The 26913-nt window shown below is 44.9% G+C and overlaps 2 long non-coding RNA genes across 4 annotated transcripts in view; one reads left to right on the top strand and one right to left on the bottom strand.

The window, feature by feature from the left end:
* LOC130290940 (uncharacterized) overlaps positions 1 to 12218 on the top strand; it is a 41804-nt gene extending 29586 nt beyond the window's left edge. For both annotated transcript variants that reach the window (XR_008847736.1, XR_008847737.1), the window contains exons 4-5: positions 11749 to 11879; positions 11965 to 12218. This is a non-coding gene — a long non-coding RNA (uncharacterized LOC130290940). The remainder of the gene's footprint in view (positions 1 to 11748; positions 11880 to 11964) is intronic.
* The window catches only part of LOC130290944 (uncharacterized), a 145456-nt gene extending 118845 nt beyond the window's left edge, over positions 1 to 26611 (bottom strand). The window contains exon 1 of one of the 2 annotated variants that reach the window (XR_008847741.1): positions 26561 to 26611. This is a non-coding gene — a long non-coding RNA (uncharacterized LOC130290944). Of the gene's footprint in view, positions 1 to 12435; positions 12489 to 26560 lie in introns of those variants that run through there. The other variant, XR_008847745.1, reaches the window with a different exon arrangement.
* Positions 26612 to 26913: the final 302 nt, after the last annotated feature.

Raw genomic sequence — 26913 nt, 5'->3', positions numbered from 1 at the left:
CGCTAGGACGTATGCATACTTACAGTTGCACTAACAAGCTAGCAACTTGGACATATACATACGTCCTGGGGCGGGAAGGGGTTAAAAATAGTATAATAATAGAAAATGTAAACATGGGTATTGTTTAAATCACTGACCCACGGAATAAAGAGAACATGTCAGTTTTTACCGTAAAATGCACTAAGTAAAAATGAAAACTAGTACTTACCAGCCAGACAGTAATGGACATGCTTAGGAAGGATCTGTGCTTGTCTTGGGGCTAAATGACTATGTTTTAACCTCTTAAGGACTAGGCACGTATGCAGTGGCGTTACTAGGGTTGGTGTCACCCGGTGCGGTAGAAAATGGTGTCACCCCAACATGCTGGGAGTTGTAGTTTTACATCAGCTGGAGGCACCCTAGTTGGGAAACACTGACATAGATAGATAGGGAATATATATAGACCAGGGGTACTCACCTATTTTTAGTGAGGGTCCGCTTATCCAGGTCTGCCATCTGGTAAAGGTCCAAGCTGTATGCTAAGGCTTGGTGCACACCTAGCGGCCTCAGTGCCATGAAGGCAATAGCAAATTAACAACTGAAGTGTGGAGGATGTATGACCTGAATACACTGTAACCACTGAATATAATACTACCACACACTGTACCCCTGAATATAATACTGCCACACACTGTACCCCTGAATATAATACTGCCTCACACTGTAGCCCCTGAATATAATACTGCCAACCACTGTACCCACTGAATATAATACTACCACACACTGTACCCCTGAATATAATACTGCCACACACTGGGCCCCTGAATATAATACTGCCACACACTGTGCCATTGGTATATTACTGCCACACACTGTACCACTGAATATAATACTGCCACACACTGTACAACTGAATATAATACTACCACATACTTTGCCCTGAATATAAAACTGCCACCCACTGTGCCCCTGGTATATCAATGCTACCCACTGTGCCCCTTAAAATAATAATGCCATCCACTGTGCCCCTGAAAATAATTCTGCCACACACTGGGCCCCTGTTATATTACTGCCACACACTATTCCCCTGCAACATTACTTGCAGATGCTATGCTCTAACGCTGACTAATTGTACCTCTGTGTCTCTTAAAACAATAAAATGAAGCCACTGTGCCTATAGAATGAATGCCGCCACTGTGACCCCAGAATTAATGATGCCAGTGACCACAGAATTAATGATGCCACTGTGACCACAGAATTAATGATGCCACTGTGACCACAGAATTAATGATGCCACTGTACACACAGCATTTGATGCCACTGTACCCACAGAATTAAATTATGCCACTGTGACCACAGAATTAATGATGCCACTGTACCCACAGAATTAATTATGCCACTGTATCCACAGAATTAATGATGCCTCTGTGACCACAAAATTAATGATGCCACTGGGATCACAGAATTAATGATGCCACTGGGACCACAGAATTAATGATGCAACTGGGACAACAGAATTAATGATGCCACTGGGACTACAGAATTAATGATGCCAATGGGACCACAGAATTAATGATGCCACTGTGACCACAGAATTAATGATGCCACTGTACCCACAGAATTAATGATGCCACTGTGACCACAGAATTAATGATGCCACTGTACCCACAGAATTAATGACACAACTGTATCCCCAGAATTAATGATGCCACTGTGCCTACAGAATTTATGATGCCATTGTGCCCACAGAAGTATTAATGCCACTGTGCCTCCAGAACTAATGATGCCACTGTGACCAAAGAATTAATTATGCCACAGTACCCACAGAAATGATGATGCCACTGTGCCTCCAGAAGTAATGATGCCACTGTGACCACAGAATTATGCCACAGTACCCACAGAAATGATGATGCCACTGTGCCTCCAGAAGTAATGATGCCACTGTGCCTACAGAATTAAGGATGCCACTGTGTCCCACAAAATTAAAGATGCCACTGTGACCACAGAATTTATGATGCCACTGTGCCCACTGAATTTATGATGCCACTGTGTTCCACAAAATGAATGATGCCACTGTGTTCCACAAAATTAATGATGCCACTGTACCCACAGAATTAATGATGCCACTGTGCCCCAGAATTAATACCACTGTGCCCCCATATGAACTTTGCCACTGTAACTCTCCATCTGTTGTAAACTACAAATCCCATCATGCGCAGACAAAAGGTCATCATGGTAGCTGTAGTTCTACAATAACTGGAGAGTCACAGATGGGGGAACACAAACGTTTACCTGAGAGCTTAGGCTCGCCCTCCCGCTCCTCTGGCCTCTTCTAGTCAGGCCAGGCCAGAGCAGATGATGCAGGCAGCTAACGGTGCTACCTGCATCATAGGAGAAGCGCCGGGCAGGGACACATCGCTCCCTTCCTCCAAGCCGCGGCTATTCATTTGTATTGGCGTCTTAAAGACACCGCTACAAATGAATAAGGGGAGATCCAGCGGATGGTCCGAATGACTGGCGGACGCAGTCCGGATCTGGACCGTGGTCTGCCAGTTGAGTACCCCTGATATAGGACATAGATCAATGTTTCCTAACCAGGGTGACTCCAGCTGTTGCAAAACTACAAAACTTAGCATGCTGGGAGTTGTAGTTTTGAACAGCTGTAGGCACCCTGTTACGGAAACACTGATCTATGTCCTATCTCAGTGTTTCCCAACCAGAGTGCCTCCAGCTGTTACAAAACTACAACTCCCAGCATGCATGGACAGCATTGTAGCTTTGCTTTGGAGACACCTTGGTTGAGAAACACTTATTTATGTCAGTGTTTCCCAACCCTCCAGCTGTTGCAAAACTACAACTCCCAGCATGCTAGGAGTTGTAGTTTTGCAACAGCTGGGGGCACCCCTGGTGAGAATGGAGGGGCAAGCTGTGCATAACTAGCTTGCCCCCTGACTGGTGAGCAGTAAGGGGTTAAGAAATATACAGGCAAGGTTTTTTAGCCCCCTCCCCCTCCTGTTAAAACTTGTTGGTAACTATAGTGGTATGTCCCATGGGTGGGGGGGAAGGAGTGCACCAATCAGGGGTGTAATAGTTTCCCAGGCTTTCAGGGGCCCTCCCCATGGTATTTATAGCTGTGATGCCTCCCTTCCCCCCTCAATCTGCCCAGGACCCAGAGTTTTGCCCTCCCTCCCTCCCTTTTTTGTATCTCTGTTTATTGAAAGTCACAGCTTGGCGGTAAGAAGACGGTGAAAGCGGGGTCAACCCGGGGTAGACCTCCACACAGGACGGTGTGGCAGCACCTCTCGGGTTGGTAAGAAGCCAATCGGTGTCTTTGTTACAGTTAAATTGTTATTTATATAAGTAATTTTATAAATAAAGCTGTGGCCGATTCCCACCCACGGAAAAGTTAAATTGTTGTTGTGTCAGTTATTATTTATTTATTGTAGTAAGGGGGAGGGGTAGATATAGCCTGCTAGGAGCTAATTGTGTCTCAGCAGTCAGGGGGGGGGTGAGCAGGGATTGTGCTGGGAAGGGGGTTGGGATCATGCTGGAAAAGGGTGGGCATGGATGGTGGGGGGTAGTTTACCTTACCTGCCTTAGAACACTGCTGGGCTCCTGTATCCTCCAGGCACTTCCTGCTTGCTGGGGTCATGTGATTTTTTGGTGTCACATGACCCAAGCAGAGCAGTAGAAAGCTGCCAATCAGGGGCAAGAGAAGCCGAGTAAGTGCCCGATAACTCCACAGACTCGCTGTGTGCATGCTTGCTTTGCACTGCAGACTGAGTATACAAAAATAGCTTGTGACAGGGATGAGCTGGGCAGGGTGTCACCCCACCAGAGGGTGTCACCCGGTGCGGCCCACACCCCACGCATCCCCCTTACAACGCCACTGCACGTATGCGTACGTCCCTGCACCCTGGTACTTAAGGACCAGGCGCGTACTCATACGTCCGTGATGATTTCGGTCCCCGGCGCGCACCGAGCGGGGACCGGAGTGACTGCTGATATCTATCAGCATGCACCCCGCGCAAATGCCCAGGGGGGTCATCAGACCCCCCCATGTCGGCGATCGGCGCAAATCGCAAGTGAATTCACACTTGCGATTTGCGCGATTCCGGGTCATTACGGGTCTATGGTGACCCGGTGACCCGGAATAAAAGAGGGATCGCGGGTGTCTAAGACACTCACAACCCACCTGAAGAAATAGGAGTGAGGTGGCAGGAGTGCCACCCCTCCTATCCCTGCTATTGGTGGTCTAAATGCGACCACCAATAGCAGATCGGGGGCGGGGGGTTAACTTTCGTTTCCCCCGTCCTGCCCACCCACAATAGGTGGGGTAGGACGGGGAAACGATGGAGGACCGGCGCCCGAGTCCACTTACCGATCTGCGGAGGCTGCGGGCGACGATCGACGTCGGAGATCGGCGGGCAGCAATGTCATGCAGCAGGCTCCCTGGATCCGACGGAAGCCGGTAAGTTGCCTAGCAACATCTGAAGGGCTGCAGTCCGAGACCACTATATAGTGGTCTCTATACTGTAGCACTCCAGATGTTGCAAAACTACTACTCCCAGCATGCCCAGACAGATCTTTGGGCATGCTGGGGGTTGTAGTTTTGCAACAGCTGGAGGGCTACAGTTGGAGACCACTATATGGTAGTCTCTGAACTATAGCCCTCCAGATCTTACAAAACTACAACTCCTAACATGCCCACACAACTGTTTGCTGTCTGGGCATTTTGAGATTTGTAGTTTTGCAGCATCTGGAGGGCCACAGTTTGCAGTGGTCTCTATACTGTAGCTCTCCAGATGTTGCAAAACTGCAAATCCCAGCATGCTGGGAGTTGTAGCTGCGATCTCTCCAGCTGTTGCATAACTACATCTCCCAGCATGCCCTTCGGTGATCAGTACATGCTGGGAGTTGTAGTTTTTTGCAACAGCTGGAGGCACACTGGTTGGAAAATACGGAGTTAGATAACAGAACCTAACTGAAGGTTTTCCAACCAGTGTGCCTCCAGCTTCTGCAAAAGTACAACTCCCAGCCTGCATGGTCTATTAGTACATGCTGGGAGTTGTAGTTTTGAACTCTTAGCAGGGAACTCACTGTAAACCTCCGCCAGTGTGAATGTACCCTAAAAACACTACACTACACTACACTAACACATAATAAAGGGTAAAACACTACATATACACCCCCCTTACACTGTCCCCCCCCCCCCCCAATAAAAATTAAAAACTTATTGTACGGCATTGTTTCCAAAACGGAGCCTCCAGCTGTTGCAAAACAACAACTCCCAGCATTTCTGGACAGCCACTGACTGTCCAGGCATGCTGGGAGTTTAGCAACAGCTGGAGGCACCCTGTTTGGGAATCACTGGCTTGGAATACCCCTATGTCCACCCCTATGCACCCCTAAAGTCGTGCATCCCTAATTTAATCCTCAAATGCGCATGGCGCTCTCTCACTTCGGAGCCCTGTCATATTTCAAGAAAACTGTTTAGGGCCACATATGGGATATCTCCGTACCCGGGAGAAATTACACTACAAATTTTGGGGGGCTTTTTCTCCTTTTACCCCTTTTGAAAAGGAAAAGTTGGGGTCTAAACCAGCCTGTTAGTGTAAAAAAAAAAATTTTTACACTAACATGCTGATGTTGCCCTTTACTTTTTATTTTCACAAGAGGTAAAAGGACTAAAAGACCCCACAATTTGTAACGCAATTTCTCCTGAGTATGGAAATACCCCAGATGTGGGCGTAAAATGATCTGCAGGCGCATAACATGGCTCAGGAGTGAGAGCGCACTATTTACATTTGAAGCCTAAATTGGTGATTTGACCAGGGGTGGCTAATTTTACAGCGGTTCTGACATAAACGGGAAAAAAAAATAGCGACATGTGACCCCATTTTGGAAACTACACCCCTCACAGAATGTAACAAGGGGTATATTGAGCCTTAACACCCCACAGGTGTTTGACAAATTTTCGTTAAAGTTGAATGGGAAAATGAAAAAAAAAATTTTTTTTCACTAAAATGCTGGTTACCCTATCTTTTTCATTTTCACAAGGGAAAATAGGAAAAAAAGCCCCACCAAAATTTGTAACCCCATTTCTTCTGAGTAAGAAAATACCCCAAATGTGGATGTAAAGTGCTCGGCGGGTGAACTACAATGCTCAGAAGAGAGGGAGCACCATTGGGATTTTGAAGAGAAAATGTTTCACGAAATTGAAGGCCACATGTGTTTACAAAGCCCCCATAGCGCCAGAACAATGGACCCCCCAACATGTGACTGCATTTTGGAAACTACACCCCTCACATAATGTAATAAGGGGAACAGTGAGCATTTACGCCCCACAGGTGTCTGGCAGATTTTTGGAACAGTGGTGCGTAAAAATAAAAAAAATTATTTTTCATTTCCTCGGCCCACTGTTCCAAAGATCTGTCAAATGCCAGTGGGGTGTAAATACTCACTGCAACCCTTATTCAATTCTGTGAGGGGTGAAGTTTCCAAAATGGGGTCACGTGGGGGGTCCACTGTTCTGGCACCACGGGGGGCTTTGTAAACGCACATGGCCCCTGCCTACCTTTCCAAACAAATTCACTTTTCAAAAGCTCAATGGTGCTCCTCTTCTTCTGAGCATTGTAGTTCAACCGCAGGGCACTTGACGTCCACACATGGGGTTACAAATTTTTGGGGGTATTTTCTGCTATTAACCCTTGCAAAAATGTGAAACTTGGGGGAAAACACACATATTAGTGACATTTATTTTTTTTTTTACATATGCAGATGTTGTGAAACACCTGTGGGGTATTAAGGCTCACTTAATTCCTTGTTACGTTCCTCAAGGGGTCTAGTTTCCAAAATGGTATGCCATGTGTTTTTTTTTTTTTTTTGCTGTTCTGGCACCATAGGGGCTTCCTAAATGCAACATGCCCCCCAAAAAACATTTCAGAAAAACGTACTCTCCAAAATCCCCTTGTCGCTCCTTCGCTTCTGAGCCCTCTACTGCGCCCGCCGAACACTTTACATTGAAATATGAGGTATGTGCTTACTCCAGAGAGAGATAAATTTTCTCCTTTTACCCCTTGGAAAAGTTGGGTCTACAAGAACATGCAAGTGTAAAAAATGAAGATTGTGAATTTTCTCCTTCACTTTGCTGCTATTCCTGTGAAACACCTAAAGGGTTAAAACGCTGACTGAATGTCATTTTGAATACTTTGGGGGCGGGGTGCAGTTTTTATAATGGGTCTTTTATGGGGTATTTCTAATATGAAGACCCTTCAAATCCACTTCAAACCTGAACTGGTCCCTGAAAAATAGTGAGTTTGAACATTTTGTGAAAAATTGGAAAATTTCTGCTGAAATTTGAAGCCCTCTGATGTCTTCCAAAAGTAAAAACTTGTCAATTTTATGATGCAAACATAAAGTAGATATATTGGAAATGTGAATTAAAAAAAAAATGATTAGGAATATACATTTTCCTTACAAGCAGAGAGCTTCAAAGTTAGAAAAATGCTAAATTTTCAATTTCTTTAATAACATTTTGGGATTTTTCACCAAGAAAGGATGCAAGTTACCACAAAAATTTACAACTATGTTAAAGTAGAATATGTCACGAAAAAACAATCTCGGAATCAGAATGATAACTAAAAGCATTCCAGAGTCATTAATGTTTAAAGTGACAGTGGTCAGATGTTCAAAAAACGCTCTGGTCCTAAGGTGTAAAATGGCCTGGTCCTTAAGGGGTTAAGTACACGAGAACGCTGTTGATTTTTTGTGAACTGTTTATATTTCCTGTTGGAGTTCCTTCTCTCCAACGACAAGTCCCAGGATTCCTTGTATGTAAATGTGAGATCACTTTTTTCCTCTTACGCATCATCGTGTTTCTGAAAGCCGCTGTGCCGGCCTTGAGATCGCAGGGATCCCCAGTGGTCGGACCCCCCCATGATCAGAGATCTTATCCCCTATCCTTTGGATAGGGGATAAGAAGTTTAGGGGCGGAGTACCCCTTTATCGACCGGTAAGGGAGTTTTGTTTTTCCTCCTCACCTTCTAATATCTATAATGCTTAAAATTTTTCCACCTGCAGACCCATTTAAGACTTGTTTTCTGAGCCGCCAACTGTACTTAGTACTATTTTGCTTCTGTGCTATTTTTTTGCGCCATGATCTGTAGTTTTTATCAGTACCCTTTTTGTTTTGATGGGATTTTTTGATCACTTTTTTTTTCTGGTTTATAAAGTGACCACATTTTTTTTTTTTTTTTTTACTTTTCCGTAAACTTGTCACGTTTTTTTACCCAGAGAGCACCAGCTAACCAGGTGACCTGCAGCTTGACCTACTTGCTCAGCCCCCTTTATAATGAGGGGGAGCCAAATTCTCATTCTCAGAGCCAGTGTCCAGCACATCTGGAGGCCTCAAGCCTTACCAGCAGCCACATGTCAGTAAGTCAAGTCGTCTATGTCTGCTGTCACTACCTACAGTCAAGTCAAGTCTATAATAGTCAGCGTGGCTGAGTTAAAGTCTGCCCAAACACTGCAAGTACCAGCAAGCTGCAAGGTCGCTCTGTGTTACTGGTCACCTCTCTGGGACCTCGCCTAACTGTAAAGACTGTACTATCTGTCTACCTAAGTAAAGCTACCGTTAACCATAACCTGGTCATGGACTATTATTACACTGCCTAACCTAGGAATAGCGGTGCTACTGTTAGGGTGGTTACCGGGAAAGCCACGCCCTGGCATCACAAACATTTAGGGGTTAATAATGTGGTGTCCCGCTACCGAATCCTATCTGGTACCTTTGTTTATGGGTCCACATAGCCAGAGTCCCTAGGACGTTGGGGTCCTTTTGTATAGTCCACCCCTAGTCACCTCTCACCCCTATAGTCATTGCTCTAATCATATGTTCCTTATTTGTGGAAGTTTAACTGTATAAAATGTAGATAAATAGTTAATTACCTGTGAGAAGCGTAGCAGGACCTACGGGTCACGTGGTCGGATGAACTCTATGGTATTTCTGCTTGAGGACCTTTGAAGGTTCTTGTGACGTAATGCACTCATATCCTTTGTGACGGTGAGTGACAGATGGCTGGACCAATCAAAACGGTCCCGCCCCTGCCCATATAAGGGCATTAATATCTCTCTTGGTTCCTGACTGTTGACGAGAAAGGATCTGTGCTGCTGTACTCAGTGAGTCTAGGCCTTAGCCTTGCGGCGACAGCTGTTTTATTCCAAATTGTGAGTGTATCAATCCCTAAACACTCTGCAAGACCACCGGACCTTATTTATCCCCTAAATCCGGACGGATCTTCGCAATATACCCTGAATTCAGAGACTATTGTCTAAAGTCAAGGTCCGCAACATCTGTCAGTCATTGAGGTATATGGAGACTGTTTGAGACTGTTACTGCTCTGTGGATGTACTGCAAGCCGTTAAGTAAAGTTTATGCAAGTTCAAATTCAACTACTTTGTGGACCTTCAGTCTTTATTCTTATACACCTATCGTTTCTGGGAAGGGCGGCGATAGGCCAGAGAATCATCTCAACATATTAGCCCTCAGCCTGGCGTCACGAACTACAGGGTTAACATTAACCCCTCATTTACCGAAACAATACCTCCACTACTAACACCCCCCCAAGGGCTACCACAATAACATCTGCCCCTGGGCTATAACATACACCTCACACCTTCACACCCTGTGGCACACCCCAATGGCATCTTGTGAGAAAAGAAATGAGTGGGCAGTTTTTTGTTGTGTTTTTGCTTTGTGGTGCCTTGGGTGGGGGGGGGGGGTGTATGGCAGTTGGGGTGTTGCTGTGAGGTATATCACGGTTATAATTAACTCTTGTCAGTTGTGACGCCAGGGTGAGGGTTAATACTGTGATGCTTGGCCTTCCCAAAAGCGATAGGGAGATGTAGAATAAATGTAATGTCCACAACCAGAGCTTTGCTGAAAACTTTCAGAAACTTTACTGAAGATTTTCTGTAACATGGGATAACAGGAACAGTCTTTATAACAATGTCTATGTACAGTTTAGCTGAGATTGACGTATGGTTGGGACTTTTGTAAGTTCTTTAGCTTAGTAGGATTTAGTATGCGCAGATCCTCTGGATTTAGGGTTATGTTTAGGTCCAGGGTCCTTGCTAGAAGTAGCGGGGAAGTTTGTAAGAACTCACTGTTTGATTCGAGCCAAGGCCGGCAGGCTTTGGCCCAGTGGTTGCCGATGACAGCTGCGCAGATCTTTACTCATCAACAGCCCACGAGGAAAGAGAGCGATTAATGGCTCTCTTATATGGGCAGGGGCTGGCCGTTTTAGGATTGGTCGCCACCATCTGTCAATCAGCTTTACAAGGTATTGTGGGTATCACATGACCCAGAACCTCCAAAGGTCCTCTTACCTACCATAGAGACTAAACTACAGTCACATGACCCGCAGGCCCTGCAACGCTATGCAAGGTAAGTATACACTTTCTATACAGTATTTACATTTATTTTAGCAATATATTAACTATATGAGGGGTGACTAGGGGAAGACTAAAGAAGCAGAATCCCACAGTTACTAGGAACTCTGACTTTGGGGACCCCTAACAAAGGTACGGTATGCAATACGGTACCGGGACACCACATTTTTTTTTGCTAAAAAAACCTCAAACAAAAATTGCGTCTGTTCCTAGGCTTAAACTGGTATTAAAGGAAAAAACGGTCACCCATTCAGTCCCACTAAACCCAATACACAGGGTTATAGTGCAGGTGAACATGAGACCGATGCAAGCTCTTTGACCGATATGCGTACCTGTAGTCCGCGCGGTGTTCCTCTGAAGGTCCGCTTCTTCCTGCGCTGAATTGCACGCTGGAGGCCGCCCGCCGGCTGGACTTAAATATTCATGGGCGCTGGCCACGTGAGCGCTCAGAAGGCACAAGTGCTCACGAGACCAGCACCCACACTATAACCGGGTGTATCAGGTTTAGTGCGGTGAAGGGGTGACCGTTTTCCTTCAAACACAACTTATGTGGGGCCTTTTTCAAAGCCCACATTGCTTTTTTTTAAATTTATTTTTTTATTTATTTCCACCACCCCTTCTGACAGATGTCTGTCCAGCTGTTGCAAAACTACAACTCCTAGTATACCTGACACACGAAGGCCGAAGGCTGTCAGGGCATGCTGGGAGTTGTATTTTTGCAACTGCTGGACAGCCACAGGGGATCACAGATGCAGTATGTCAATCTCGGCCTATGCTGCCTGATCTTGAACTGGCAGCAGGAGCCACAACCACTTTAAATCAATAAACAGCGCTGGCTCCCGGGACGTCTGATAAATAATATCCTTCCGCTCCTACCGCAACGTCAGGGGCATCGCTCGTCATACGTCCCAGCAGCCAGCGCTGCCCATTGGGAGAGATTTATCAAAACCTGTCCAGAGGAGAAGTTGCTGAGTTGTCCATAACAACCAATCAGATCGCTTCTTTAATTTTTTAGAGGCCCTTTCAAAAATGAAAGAAGTGATCTGATTGGTTGATGCGGGCAACTCTGCAACTTTTTCTCTGGACAGGTCTTGATGATTCTCCCCCATTGAGCCTGCCAGAGCCGCAGTGATCTGTGTAAGAAACCTATGGGCCCAGGCTGTTAGGGTCACCAAATGATATTACAAATACTGAGTGTCTGGTTAGGAGAAACAAATATAATGTACCCACAGGAAGTAGAGCCAATTTAATAAAAATTGGCAAAAATCCCTGAGATAAGTCATGCAGAATATGTTAAAAAGGTTTTTTGATTTTCAGCCAATCAGAAAGCAGCATGACTCAAATAGAACTCCCGTGAGGTCACACATGTGATGTCATCACCACTGTCATCAGTGAGGGGCCTAAACTGTAGGAACCTAGGAATGCAACTTCATACCCGCCTGTGACTGGTAAGTATCACATCTTTTTGATCAGTTCCATGTGCATTTCTATAATAAACATGTAACTAATCTATCTTTTCTTTTCCTTTCTTAGATGCACACTTTCCAGGCTGTGGGGCAGCACATACACTGACACTTTGGCCCAAATTCTAGAGGTAACCTCCTTTAGTATGCCCAGAGGAAGGGCAGTACAGTAGCCATGGATTCCCTACAGGTTTCCTCCCCTCTGGAGGTTTTTCCTGTCCTGAGTTAGTTACTGTCCGCTCTTTGTGAGTGATGGAGGTTACATAAAATCCCTACACAAACATTTTAATAAATAATAAATAAAGTTCCTCTTTTTTAAACTGTTCTTTGACTTGTTCGACTCATTTATTTTATTTGTGTGTGTGAAAAATAGTGTTAGCAAAATGTGGATGACAGAAGTGTCCAAAACTGCTCTCCTGCAGGATCTGCACCATGTGATGAGGAGAGAGGCGGCTGGTGCTGGGGGGTACAGTTGTCCAGGCAACCGTAGGGCACCCAGCAAGTTCTGATGTTTTATGCCCAGAAATGGTCGGCTACTCACTGTGTCAGAAGATTCTCATCCTAGATATGAAGACAATCAGGGATCAAAACCTGTGGAGAGGAAAAGTTGACCAGTTGCCCATAGCAACCAATCAGATCACTTCTTCTATTTTTCAGAGGTTTTGTTGAGAATGAAAGAAGCAATCTGATTGGTTGCTATGGGCAACTGATCAACTTTCCCCCTGCACGGGTTTTGATAAATCTCCCTAATAATTATTACAACCATGTCACACACTTAGGGTTGCCACCTGGCTGGTATTTTATCAGCACAGCTGGTATTTTAGACCCCCTGCCAGTATTTGTAATATAAAAATAGCTCTGAATGGTGAAGATTTCTCCCTCACACACAGGAGCTCAGCACACTCAGCACAAAGGGAGAGGATTAACCCCTTAAGGACCACGGGCATATGGGTACGACCTTGCTCCTTGGTACTTAAGGACCAAGGGCGTTCCTGTACGCCCGTGGGAATTTCCGTCACCCCCCGTGTGCCGGGAGGGGACCGGGATGACTGCTGATATTTATCTGAGATTGGCGATTTGCGACGATTCCGTGTCACACGGGTCTCCGCTGACCCGAAAAATTAAGGGATAGGAGTTAGGTGGCAGGGCCCCCTCCTATACCTGCTATTGGTTAATCAGAAGCGATCGACCAATAGCAGATTGGGGGCGGGGGATTAAGGTTCGGTTTCCCCCCCCCCCCCCCACTCTGCCCACCCACTGTTGTCCATGCAGAACAGGGGAACCATCGGTGAACGGCGCCGGAGGTTACTTACTCTTGGCTGCGATCCCCGGTGGCGATCCCCGGCGGCAATCCTCGGCGGCAATCCTCGGCGGCGGTGATGACGTGCGGCAGGCTCCATGGATCCTATGGAAGCCGACAAATCTGGAGGGCTACAATTTGATACCACTATACAGTGGTCTCTAAACTGTATCCCTCCAGATGTTGCATAACTACAACTCCCAGCATGCCAAATAGCTGTTTGCTGTTTCGGCATGCTGGGATTTGTAGTTTCGCAACAGCTAGAGGGCTACAGTTTGGAGATCACTGTGCAGTGGTCTCTAAACTGTGGCCCTCTAGATCTTGCAAAACTACAACTCCCAGCATGCCCACACAGCAGTTAGCTGTCTGGGCATGCTGTGATTTGTAGTTTTTGAAACATCTGGGGGGCCACAGTTTGGAGATTACTGTGCAGTGGTCTCTAAACTGTAGCCCTCCAGATGTTGGAAAACTGCAAATCCCAGCATGCCCAAACAGCAAACAGCTGTCTCGGCATGCTGAGAGTTGTAGTTGTGTACCTCCAGCTGTTGCATAACTACATCTCCCAGCATTCCCTTTGGCGATCAATACATGCTGGTAGTTGTAGTTTTGCAACAGCTGGAGGCACACTGGTTGGAAAATACTGAGTTAGGTAACAGAACCTAACTGAAGGTTTTCCAACCAGTGTGCCTCCAGCTGTTGCAAAAGTACAACTCCCAGCATTCAAAGTCTGCCAGTGCATGCTGGGAGTTGTAGTTTTGCAACAGCTAGAGGTTTGCCTCCCCCCCCCCCCCCCATATGAATGTACAGGGTACATTCACATGGGCGGGTTTACAGTGAGTTTCCTGCTTCAAGTTTGAGCTGTGGCAAATTTTCCGCCACAGCGCAAACTCCTAGCGGGAAACTCACTGTAAACCCTGCCTGTGCGAATGTACCCTAAAAACACTGCACTACACTACACTAACACATAATAAAGGGTAAAACACTACATATACACCCCGTTACACTGTCCCCACCAATAAAAATGAAAAACGTATCGTACGGCAGTGTTTCAAAAATGGAGCCTCCAGCTGTTGCAAAACAACAACTCCCAGCATTTCCGGACAGCCACTGACTGTCCAGGCATGCTGGGAGTTTAGCTGGAGGCACCCTGTTTGGGAATCACTGGTGTAGTACACCTCGATGTCCACCTCTATGCAATCCCTAATTTAATCCTCATATGCTCATGGAGCTCTCTCACTTTGAAGCCCTGTCGTATTTCAAGGAAACAGTTTAGGGCCACATAAGGGGTATTTCTGTACTCGGGAGAAATTGTGTTACAAATTTTGGGGGGCTTTTTCTCCTTTTACCCCTTATGAAAAGGAAAAGTTAAGGTCTATACCAGCCTGTTAGTGTAAAAAAAATTGTTGCACTAACATACTGGTTTTGACTCATACTTTTTATTTTCACAAGCAGTAAAAGGAAAAAAAGACCCCAAAAATGTGTAACTCAATTTCAACTGAGTATGCAAATACCCCATATGTGGGTGTAAAATGCTCTGCGGATGCCCAACAAGGCTCAGGAGTGAGAGAGCGCCATGTACATTTGAGGCCTAAATTGGTTATATGCACAGGAGTGGCTGATTATACAGCAGTTCTGACATAAACACAATGTAACAAGGAGTATATAACAAGGGGTATAGTGAGCCTTAACCCCTTCATGACCCAGCCCATTTTCACCTTCAGGACCTGGGCATTTTTTGAAAATCTGACCACTGTCACTTTAAACATTAATAACTCTGGAATGCTTTTACTTATCATTCTGATTCCGAGAATGTTTTTTCGTGACATATTCTACTTTATGTTATTGGTAAAATTTCACTGATATTTGCATCCTTTCTTGGTAAAAAATCTAAAAATGTCATGAAAATTTTGAAAATTTAGCATTTTTCTAACTTTGAAAGTCTCTGCTTGAAAGGAAAATGGATATTTCAAATAAATTACATATTGATTCACATATAAAATATGTCTACTTTGTGTTTGCATAAAAAAATTGACAAGTTTTTTCTTTTGGAGGACACCAGAGGGCTTCAAAGTTCCGCAGCAATTTTCCAATTTTTCTCAAGATATTCAAAATCGTAATTTTTCAGGGACCAGTTCAGGTTGGAAGTGGATTTTAAGGGTCTTCATATTAGAAATACCCCATAAATGACCCCATTATAAAAACTGCACCCCCCAAAGTATTCAAAATGACATTCAGTAAGTGTTTTAACCCTTTAGGTGTTTCACAGGAATAGCAGCAAAGTGAAGGAGAAAATTCTAAATCTTCATTTTTTACACTCGCATTTTCTTGTAGACCCAATTTTTGAATTTTTACAAGGGGTAAAAGGAGATAAATCACCCTAAAATTTGTAACGCAATTTCTCTCGAGTAAGGAAATACCTCATATGCGTATGTTAAGTGTTCGGCGGGCGCAGTAGAGGGCTCAGAAGGGAAGGAGCGACAATGGGATTTTGGAGAGTCTTTCTGAAAGGGTTTTTGGGTGGCATGTCCCATTTAGGAAGCCCCTTTGGTGCCAGAACAGTGGACCCCATTTTGGAAACTATACCCCTCATGGAATTTAATAAGGGGTGCAGTGAGCATTTACACCCCACTGGCGTTTGACAGATATTTGAAACGGTGGATTGTGCAAAACAAAAATTTTATTTTTCATTTTCACAGACCACTGTTCCAAAAATCTGCCATACACCAGTGGGGTGTAAATTCTCACTGCACCCCTTATTACATTCCGTGAGGGTGTAGTTTCCAAAATGGGGTCACATATGGATATTTATTGTTTTGCGTTTGTCAGAACTGCTGTAACAATCAGCCACCCCTGTGCAAATCGCCTCAAATGTACATGGTGCACTCTCCCTTCTGGGCCTTGTTGTGCGCCCCCAGAGCACTTTGCGCCCACATATGGGGTATCTCCGTACTCGGGAGAAATTGCGTTACAAATTTAGAGGGTCTTTTTTCCTTTTACCTTTTGTGAAAATGAAAAGTATAGGGCAACACCAGCATGTCAGTGTAAAAAATTTATTTTTTTACACTAACATGCTGGTGTAGACCCCAACTTCACCTTTACATAAGGGGTTAAAGAAGAAAAAGCCCCCCAAAATTTGTAAGGCAATTTCTCCCGAGTACGGCGATACCCCATATGTGTCCCAAAACTGTTGCCCTGAAATACGACAGGGCTCCAAAGTGAGAGAGCGCCATGCGCATTTGAGGCCTGAATTAGGGATTTGCATAGGGGTGGACATAGGGGTATTCTACGCCAATGATTCCCAAACAGGGTGCCTCCAGCTAATGCAAAACTCCCAGCATGCCTGGACAGTCAATGGCTGTCCGGCAATACTGGGAGTTATTATTTTGCAACAGCTGGAGGCTCCATTTTGGAAACAGTACCAGACGTTTTTCATTTTTTGGGGGGGAGGGGGGCTGTGTAGGGGTATGTGTATATGTAGTGTTTTTTACTTTTTATTTTAGGTTAGTGTCAGTGTAGTGTAGTGTTTTTAGGGTACAGTCACATGGGCAGAAGTTCACAGCAAGTTTGCCGCTGGGAGTTTGAGCTGCAGCGCAAAATTTGCGCCATCTCAAACTTGCAGCACTCACTGTAAACCTCCGCCCATGTGAGTATACCCTGTACATTCACATTGGGGGTGGGGGGCAAACATCCAGCTGTTGCAAACTCCGAGCATGCCCTTTGGCTGTCCGTGCATGCTGGGAGTTGTAGTTTTGCAACAGCTGGAGGCACACTGGTTTGGAAACACTAAGTTAAGTAATAAACTTTCAAGTGTTTTGCAACCAAACTTAGTGTTTCCAAACCAGTGTGCATCCAGCTGTTGCAAAACTACAACTCCCAGCATGCATGGTCTGTCAGTGCATGCTGGGAGTTATAGTTTTGCAACAATTGCAACAGCTGGAGGCACTGAGGTAGGAAACGGACAATGTTTCCCAACTAGTGTGCCTCCAGTTGTTGCAAAACTACAACTCCCAGCATGCCCAGACTGCCCAGGCATGCTGGAAGTTGTAGTTTGGCAATATCTGAAGGATCAGATGTTGCCGAACTACAACTTCCAGCATGCTTGGGCAGTCTGGGCATGCTGGGAGTTGTAGTTTTGCAACATCTGGAGGTCCACAGTTTGGAGACCACTGTATAATGGTCTCCAATCTGTGCTCTTCCAGATGTTAGAGAACTACAACTCCCAGCATGCCTGGACAGACTGAGCATGCTGGGAGTTGTAGTTTTGCAACATCTGGAAGAGCACAGATTGGAAACCATTATACAGTGGTCTCCAAACTGAGGACCTCCAGATGTTGCAAAACTACAACTCCCAGCATGCCCAGAAAGCCAAAGGCTGTCTGGGCATGCTGGGAGTTGCAGTTTTGAAACTCCCAGAGGCAGCAGTGAGATCGCTTTACGGCGATCTCACTGCTGCCAATGAAGATGCCGCACTGCTGCCGGAAACTCACCTCCGGGACGCAGCGCCTCCAGGACTGCATGGAGGACGCCGGGACCGCCGGGACCGCTCGGGACACCGCTCGGACGGGTAAGTGACACCGGGGGACGGGTCAGGGACACTTAGCAGAGCGGTGTGTGTCCCGATCCCCGTGATCCGGACTCACACACCGCGCTGCTAAGTATTCTGATAGCGAAACGCTGCTATCAGCTAGTCAGATTTGACCAGCTGATTGCAGCGTTCGCTGGGGGGGGGTGGGGGATGAAACCCCCCGTGGTCGCATGGTAAGATGGCTGGCTATCAGTGATAGCCACCATCTTTCCGGGAGCTGCGGGATGCCGCGAGTAGCGGCAAAAATGTTCATGACGTACATGTATGTCATGGGTCGGGAACACCTTGCCACCCATGACGTACAGGTATGTCATAGGTCGGGAAGGGGTTAACATCCCACAGGTGTTTGATGAATTTTGTTAAAGTTGGATGGGAAGATAACAAAAAATATTTTTTTCACTAAAATGCTGGTGTTACCCTAAATTTTTCATTTTCACAATGGAAAATAGGAAAAAAGCCCCCCAAAATGTGTAACCCAATTTCTTCTGAGTAAGAACATAACCCATATGTGGATGTAAAGTTCTCTGCGGGCAAACTACAATGCTCAGAAGAAAAAGAGCACCATTGGGCTTTTGGATAGAAAATTTGTCCGGAATTGAAGGCCACGTGTGTTTACAATGCCCCCATAGTGCCAGAACAATGGACCCCCCCACATGTGACAACATTTTGAAAAAATACACCCCTCACAGAATTTAATAAGTGGTGCAGTGAGCATTTACACCCCACAGGTGTCTGACAGATTTTTGGAACAGTGGTCCGTGAAAATAAAATTTTTTAATTTTCATTTGCATAGCCCACTGTTCCAAAGATCTGTGAAATGCCAGTGGGGTGTAAATGCTCAGTGCACCCCTTATTAAATTCTGTGAGGGGTGTAGTTTCCAAAATGGGGTTACATGTGGGGGGCATCCACTGTTCTGGCACCATGGAGGGATTTGTAAACGCACATTCCCCCCAACTTCCATTCCAAACAAATTCTCTCTCCAAAAGCTCAATGGCGCTCCTCCTCTTCTGAGCATTGTAGTTCGCCAGCAGAGCACTTGACGTCCACACGTGGGGTATTTCCATATTCAGAAGAAATGGGGTTACAAATTTTGGGGGTCATTTTCTCCTATTACCCCTTGTAAAAATGTAAAATTTGCGGAAAAATCAGCATTTTAGTGAAGAATTTTTTTTTTTTTTCATTTACCCTTCCGACTTTAACAAAAAGTCGTCAATGCCATGTGGGGTTTTTCTTTGCTGTTCTTGCACCATAGGGGCTTCCTAAATGGGACATGCCCCCCATAAACCATTTCACCAACATTTTTTTCATTTACACATCCGACTTTAATGAAAAGTTGTCAAACACCTGTGGGGTGTTAAGACTCACTGGACCCCTTGCTACGTGCTTTGAGGGATGTAGTTTCCAAAATAGTATGCCATGTGTTTTTTTTTTTTTTTTTGCTGTTCTGGCATAATAGGATCTTCCTAAATGTCACATGCCCCCCAAAACCATTTCAGCAAAATACTGTATACTCTCCAAAATCTCATTATCGCTCCTTCCCTTCTGAGTCCTCTACTGCGCCCACCAAAAACTTGACATACACATATGAGGTATTTCATTACTCGAGAGAAATTGGCTTAAACATTTTGGGTGGCTTTTTCTCCTATGACCCCTTGTTAAGAATCAAAAACTGGGTCTACAAGAACATGCAAGTTTAAAAAAAATGAAGATTTTGAATTTTCTCCTTCACTTTGCTGCTATTCCTGTGAAACACCTAAAGGGTTAACACACTTACTGAATGTCATTTTAAATACTTTCATGGGTGCAGTTTTTATAATAGGGTCATTTGTGGGGTATTTCTAATATGAAGGCCCTTCAAATCCACTTCAAACCTGAACTGGTCCCTGAAAAATTCTGATTTTGAAAATTTTGTGAAAAATTGGAAAATTGCTGCCGAACTTTGAAGCCCTCTGATGTCTTCCTAAAGAAAAACACATGTCAACTTTATGATGCAAATATAAATTAGACATATTGTATATGTGAATCAATATTTCATTTCTTTGGTATGTCTAGAATAAACTAGAATATGTCACAAAAAAACAATCTCGGAATCAGAATGAAAAATGAAAAAGTTATATGGGTCAGAAGATGAGAATTTTTAACGTAGAAATTTTCCTGCATGTAGTTATGATTTTTTTTCAGAAGTAATACAAAATAAACCTATATAAGTAGGATATGATTTTAATTGTATGGACCTACAGAATATAGATAAGGTGTAATTTTTACTAAAAAATGCACTGCATAGAAACGGAAGCCCGCAAAAGTTAAAAAATTGCATTTTTTTTTCAATTTTGGTTTGGTAAAATGACTAATGTCACTGCAAAGTAGAATTGGTGGCGCAAAAAATAAGCCATGATATGGAATTTTATGTGCAAAATTAAAAGTGTTATGATTTTTAGAAGGTGATGAGGAAAAAAGAAAAATGCAAAAACAGAAAAACCCTGCGTCCTTAAGGGGTTAAGGTAGAATAAATCTCTGTATACAGATTGGGGTTTTTATCAATAATGCCGCTGAAAATATATAGCATAAATTCATATATGGCGTCAGTATATAGTATAAATTCAATACAGGGGTCAGTATGTAATAAACCTTCATATATGGGGTCAGTATATAATATAGATTCATCTATGGCGTCAGTATATAGTATAAATTCATATATGGGGTTCAGTATACAGTATAAATTCATTTGTAGGGACCAATATATATATATATATATATATATATATATATATATATATATATATATGTGTGTGGAGTCAGAAGGTAGTAACAATTCATATGTGGAGGTATTAAAAGATTTATAAAAAAAAAAAAAAAAGAGGAGAAATACATTTTAATATATGTGGGCAGCCCATCTATGTAGGTGTGGCTCACACATGGGTGAGTGGCTCATGGGGCCCCCCCATGATCCACTCAGGCCCATTGCTACAGGACAGGCAAACCAAGCAATTGCTTGGGGCCCCGAGCTGGCCTGGGGCCCCGAGAAGAGCCGGTGCTTGCCTGTCCTGTAGCTATGGGACAATTCCCCCCATCACTATTAAGAACATCCCTGTGTCCCAAAAGATGCTTTCGGGACACAGGGATGCCCCCGTTAACTCTCTGCGGCCCGACTTTAAGTTTAAAAACGCAGCGGCCGCCGGGAGATGGCGCACGCCGGGACGTCACTGACGTCCCGTGCGTAGGCCTATAGCAACAGAGGCGCAGAAGACCGGAGCATCAAGGAGGAGGAAGATGCACGCAGGCCAGCTTGGTAAGTGACCAGAGGGATGTCATCTTCGGTGCTCCAACCACCGCTTCTCCGGTCCCGGGAACTAATGCTATGGCCGGACAGGAGGAGCGGTGGACGGTACACTGTACTGGGGCAGTACACAGGCATACAGCGTCCAGCCATACACTGTATATGGCTGGAGGCTGTATGTCTGTGGGGAACACTGCCTACCAAATGTGGGTTTATTAGATGCAACGCGTTTCGCTGCGCATGCGCAGCGAAACGCGTTGCATCTAATAAATCCATTGATTTTACTTGGCTGCCTGATGGTTCCTCTCTGCGCCAGACAAACTCCTGACTCCTTGGTCATTCGGTTTTGATTTTACTCTTACCCAGGAGGGCTGCAGTGGACCTTCTTCTATATCTCTTCTGCTCTTAACCTTGTTGTGTATGGGCGCACAACCAACTTTGGTAAGCGGCTTGGGAATTACCGTCCCCTACCCCCACCTGCAAGATCTACTGATCCCGCACATGAGGCGCCTTCCTCCCTCTCTCTAGATACCAAATGTGGGGGAACACTGCCTACCTAATGAGGGGCAACACTGTCTACCTAATGCGGGGGAACACTGCCTACCTAATGTGGGGGAACACTGCCTAGTCCTACCTAATGTGGGGGAACACTGCCTAATTAATGTGCGGGAACACTGCCTACCTAATGTGGGGGAACACTGCCTACCTAATGTGGGGGGAACACTGCCTACCTAATGTGGGGGGAACACTGCCTACCTAATGTGGGGGGAACACTGCCTACCTAATGTGGGGGGAACACTGCCTGCCTAATGTGGGGGAACACTGCCTGCCTAATGTGGAGGGAACACTGCCTGCCTAATGTGGGGGAACACTGCTGCACCTAATGTGGGGGGAACACTGCTGCACCTAATGTGGGGGGAACACTGCTGCACCTAATGTGGGGGGAACACTGCTTCACCTAATGTGGGGGGAACACTGCTGCACCTAATGTGGGGGGAACTATGCTGCACCTCATGTGGGGGGGAACTCTGCTGCACCTAATGTGGGGGGGAACTCTGCTGCACCTAATGTGGGGGGAACACTGCTGCACGTATGTGGGGGGAACACTGCTTCACCTAATGTGGGGGAAACTCTGCTGCACCTAATGTGGGGGGAACTCTGCTGCACCTAATGTGGGGGGGAACTCTACTGCACCTAATGTGGGGGGAACTCTGCTGCACCTAATGTGGGGGAACTCTGCTGCACCTAATGTGGGGGAACTCTGCTGCACCTAATGTGGGGGGAACTCTGCTGCACCTAATGTTGGGGCCTCATATCGACATTCGCTCACGTCACGCTCCCAGAATTCAAGGGCCGGCGTTACTATGTCCTGACGCCAGCCCTAGAGCGTGACGTGCGTGAACATCAAGGGGGGGCCTCCATGTCTATTTTGGTTGAGGCCCCCAAATTCCTTCAAACGGCCCTGGATCCACTCTTGCTGGGGGTCCCCATGAGTTGTCAATCCACCCCTTTCTCTCGCTGTGAACCTCACTGCCAGGCTCTGAAGGGTGAGCGGTTAATTTGCCGACGCTGGACTGGTACGTGACGCAACGTGCCTGGACATGGACAAAGCTTCCTGTTATGCCACGCATATATAATTAATTATGCACATTAGCATGGCCATTTTTTTTTTTTTTTGCAAGAAAGTGGCAACTCTATCTATTAGTAGTTCAACAATGACACTAAGTAATGCTATGAAATAGTATAGCATTGTTTAGTGTTAGCAGTCTAATGATTGCATATAAAAGTCCACTTTGGAGACTTAAAAAAGTGTCAGCAAAATAATAAAATAAGGATAGAAATGCTCCTCTCCTAATTAAAATTAAAACCATCCCTTTTTTCCTAGTTTTTAAATAAAAAAAAAACACATTTAAAATGGTCCTGTACAGAAATGTCCATACTATTTAAACATAATGGGGGAGATTTATCAAAACCTGTCCACAGGAAAAGTTGTTGAGTTGCCCATAGCAACCAATGAGATCTCTTGTAAAAATGAAATAAGCGATCTGATTGGTTGCTATGGGCAACCAATCAGATCGAATTTCCCTTTGGACAGGTTTTGATAAATCTCCCCCTATGTCTATGATCCCATATGATGAATGGTGCATACTCATTTTGAAAAAAAAAAAAAAAGTGACATCTTTTAACCCCTAAACCTGTTCAGGATGCAGGGCGTATGCATACGCCCTGCATCCCGAGTCCTTATGGACGTAGGGCGTATGGATACGCCCGTGGGAATTCCGGTCCCAGCCGCTAGCCGGTTGGGGACCGGACCAGGATGCCTGCAGAAATCCCGTCACATCGCTGAGGGGGGTCCTGAGACCCCCTCCATGTCGGCAATCGCAGAAAATCGCATGCCGATTCAGACATGCAATTTTCTACTATTTCGGGCTGATCGGGTCTCCGGTGACCCGATCGCCAGGAAAATAGGGATGATCGGAGCTGTCAGTGACAGCCCCGATCATCCTGAGGGATAGGAGCGAGATTGCAGTGCTGCGATCTCCTCCTATCCCCTGCCATTAGTCAGAAATGAATTCTGACCAATGGCAGCGCACGACAGGGGGTTGCCATGGAAACCCCCGTTCTGCCCAGCCCTGGATGTCGGGCAGAACGGGGGGAGAAGATGGCGGCCGGTACCTGCAAAGAAGATGCGATGGGGATCGGCGATCATCGGTGGAGACAGCGGAGATCAGCGGCGCAGGTAGGGAGACGATGGTGGGGGGTGAAAAGAAAGGTGACAGTAAGTAATATTTACTGCTGCCCTTCTAGTGGGTGTCAAACTGCAACTCCTAGCATGCCCAGACAGCTAAAGGCTGTCTGGGCATGCTGGGAGTTGTAGTTTTGCAACATCTGGAGGGTTACAGTTTGGAGACCACTATTACAGTGGTGCCCAAACTGTAGCCCTCCAGATGTTGCCAAACTACAACTCTCAGCATGTCTAGACTGCCCAGGCATGGTGGGAGTTGTAGTTCTGTAACATCTGTCCCTTCAGATTTTGCAATTTTCATGAAAATTTTGAAAATTGCTGCTCTACTTTGAAGCCCTCTAATTTTTTCAAAAAGTAAAGATATGTCCATTTTATGATGCCAACATAAAGTAGACATATGGTATTTGTGAATCAATATAAAATTTATTTTGAATATCCATTTTCCTTACAAGCAGAGAGCTTCAAAGTTAGAAAAATGCTAAATTTTCATGAAATTTTGGTATTTTTCACCAAGAAAGGACGCAAGTAATGACGAAAATTTACCACTAAAACTAAGTAGAATATGTCACGAAAAAACATTCTCAGAATCAGAATAATCGGTAAAAGCATCTTAGAGTTATTAATGCTTAAAGTGACGGTGGTCAGAATTGCAAAAACGGCTGTGTCCTTAAGGTGAAAATGAGCTGCGTTTAGGGGTTAAGGACGCCGCCTGTTTTTACCTTAAAGGGGTTCTCCGCCCCTAGACATCTTATCCCCTTTCCAAAGGATCTACTATGCGGCACCCACCTTTAGCGGCTTCCGGAACCGCTGGAGGTCCTCAGGCTGAGTCCATCTCGACCACGGGGACCGGAAGATCGTGACGCTACGATTCCGCCCCGTGTGACGTCACACTCCTCCCCTATGCCACGCCCCCTCCCATAGACTTGCATTGAGGGGCGGAGTGTGACGTCACACTGGGCGGAGTCGTGATGTCACGATCTTACGTCCTCGTGGTCGAGATGGACTCAGCCTGAGGACCATCAGCGGTTCCGGAAGCCGCTAAAGGTGGGTGCAGCATGGTAGATCCCTGGGGTCCCCAGCAGCGGGACCCCGGTGATCTGACATCTTATCCCCTATCCTTTGGATAGGGGATAAGATGTCTAGGGGCGGAGTATCCCTTTAATGACCAAGCCCAAGTTTTCAAATCTGTCCTGTTTCTCTTTAAGTGGTAATACCTCTGACATGCATTTACTTAGCAACGTGATTCTGAGATAGTTGTTTTCATGATATATTGTACTTTATATTAGTGGTAAATCTTTGTTGATTTATGCAGCATTTTTTGTGGAAAAACTCCAAAATATTGTGAAAAATGTGAAAAAGTTCTGGCATTTCTTAACTTTTTTTTTTTCTTTTTTTATGGAATTCCCCGTATGGTAAAAATTACGTTATTTTAATTCTTTGGGTCGGTACGATTATCGCAATACCAAATTTATATAGCTTTTTTAATGTAATTTTTTTCTTTTTTTTGCGTAGTCATGTTCTCACAGCCATAACTTTTTTTTTTTTTTTTCGGCCAAGGCCATTGTGTGGGGGCTTATTTTTTGCAAGACAAGCTGTACTTTTTATTGGTACCATTTTTTTGTGATCCATGCTACCTTTTGACCTTTTTGTGTTTATTTTTTTTTTTACTCTTTATTTACGCCGATCACCGTGCGGGATAAATACAATTATCAATTTATTGTACAAATCATTACAGACGTGGCAATACCTAGTATGTATAGGTTTGTTTATTTATTTATTTATTTTTAGGGTGACAATATATGGTCATATATATAAACAGTGGTCCCTCAAGTTACAATATTAATTGGTTCCAGGACGACCATTGTATGTTGAAACCAGAACTCTATGGAAACCTGGTAATTGGTTCTAAAGGCACCAAAATGTCATCCCAAAAAATAGGAAAAAGTGAGAATTAAAGAAAAATAAGTAGATAACTAATACAGATAAAGAAAATCCTTACTCCCCCTTGACCGACGTTTATCCTCTGCTGGAAGTGACCTACCTAGTTGTTCCCCCTTGACCGATGTTTATCCTCTGCCGGAAGTTACCTACCTAGTTGTGATCCGAGCACTGCTGGAAGGATTTTGTGATTGTTAGTGTTCCACAAGGTAAGACCTTTTCCCCCTGCCTGACTTTGGTCCATTGTTTTCGACCCCCTGAGGAGTCATTCTGGTTTTTTCTCCCTTCTCTCCTTTCCTTCTTTATTTTTGTTTTCTTTTCTTCCCCTTGTTAGGGACGCCTCCCTCTCCCTTATGCGAAACATACTTTTTTGCATGGTGACTGGAGTTATGTTGTTGCTATCAGGGGCGGATCCAGAGTCGAGTCTCTGGAGGGGCACAATTAGAGTATTTTGTGTTGGCAGACAGAAAATAAGATGTTGCTTACGGAACTTACAATGTTATTAAATGTATCATACAGTCCTAACCTTGTTTAAGACATTTTGGCCATGCTCACATGTCAGAATAATAATCAAATATACCAACTGCCACAGAATGGGAAAGTGCTAAAGAAGTTTTTACCATTTAAAACTACAGCTTCCAGTATGACCTAAGTAGTGGTAAGGGGATGCTGGGAGTTGTTGTTTCACCCATCATTACTGCAAAACTTACAAGTGACTCCAGCTCTGATGGGACAGTCAGGACAATACACAATGATATCAGTGACTACAGGTGACGTCTTCTCTATAGTCTTTCCTTATCTAATTCAGATGGTACATACCGCCGGGACTTGTTCCAGCTAAATGTTCTCTCTGCAGAACTTGACGCCCAGATAGCTCCTCACTATGTCAGCGGATTCTGATCCTCTATATGAAAACAATAATTATTATAAACCTGCCAGACACTGTATTCTTCGAATATAATACGGGCACATACCTTCTGAATATAATTCTGACACACTGTACCCCCTGAATAAACAACACACTGTACCCTCTGAATATAATACCGCCACACACCGTATCCTCTGAATATAATACTATCATACACTGCACCCTCTGAATATAATACCGCCACACACCGTACGCTCTGAATATAATACTATCATACACTGCACCCTCTGAATATAATACCGCC

This window comes from Hyla sarda, chromosome 9 (genome assembly GCF_029499605.1).
Source record: "Hyla sarda isolate aHylSar1 chromosome 9, aHylSar1.hap1, whole genome shotgun sequence".
Classification (NCBI taxonomy): domain Eukaryota; kingdom Metazoa; phylum Chordata; class Amphibia; order Anura; family Hylidae; genus Hyla; species Hyla sarda.
Note: the sequence above shows the minus strand (reverse complement) of the source record. Positions and strands in the feature narration are given on the sequence as shown.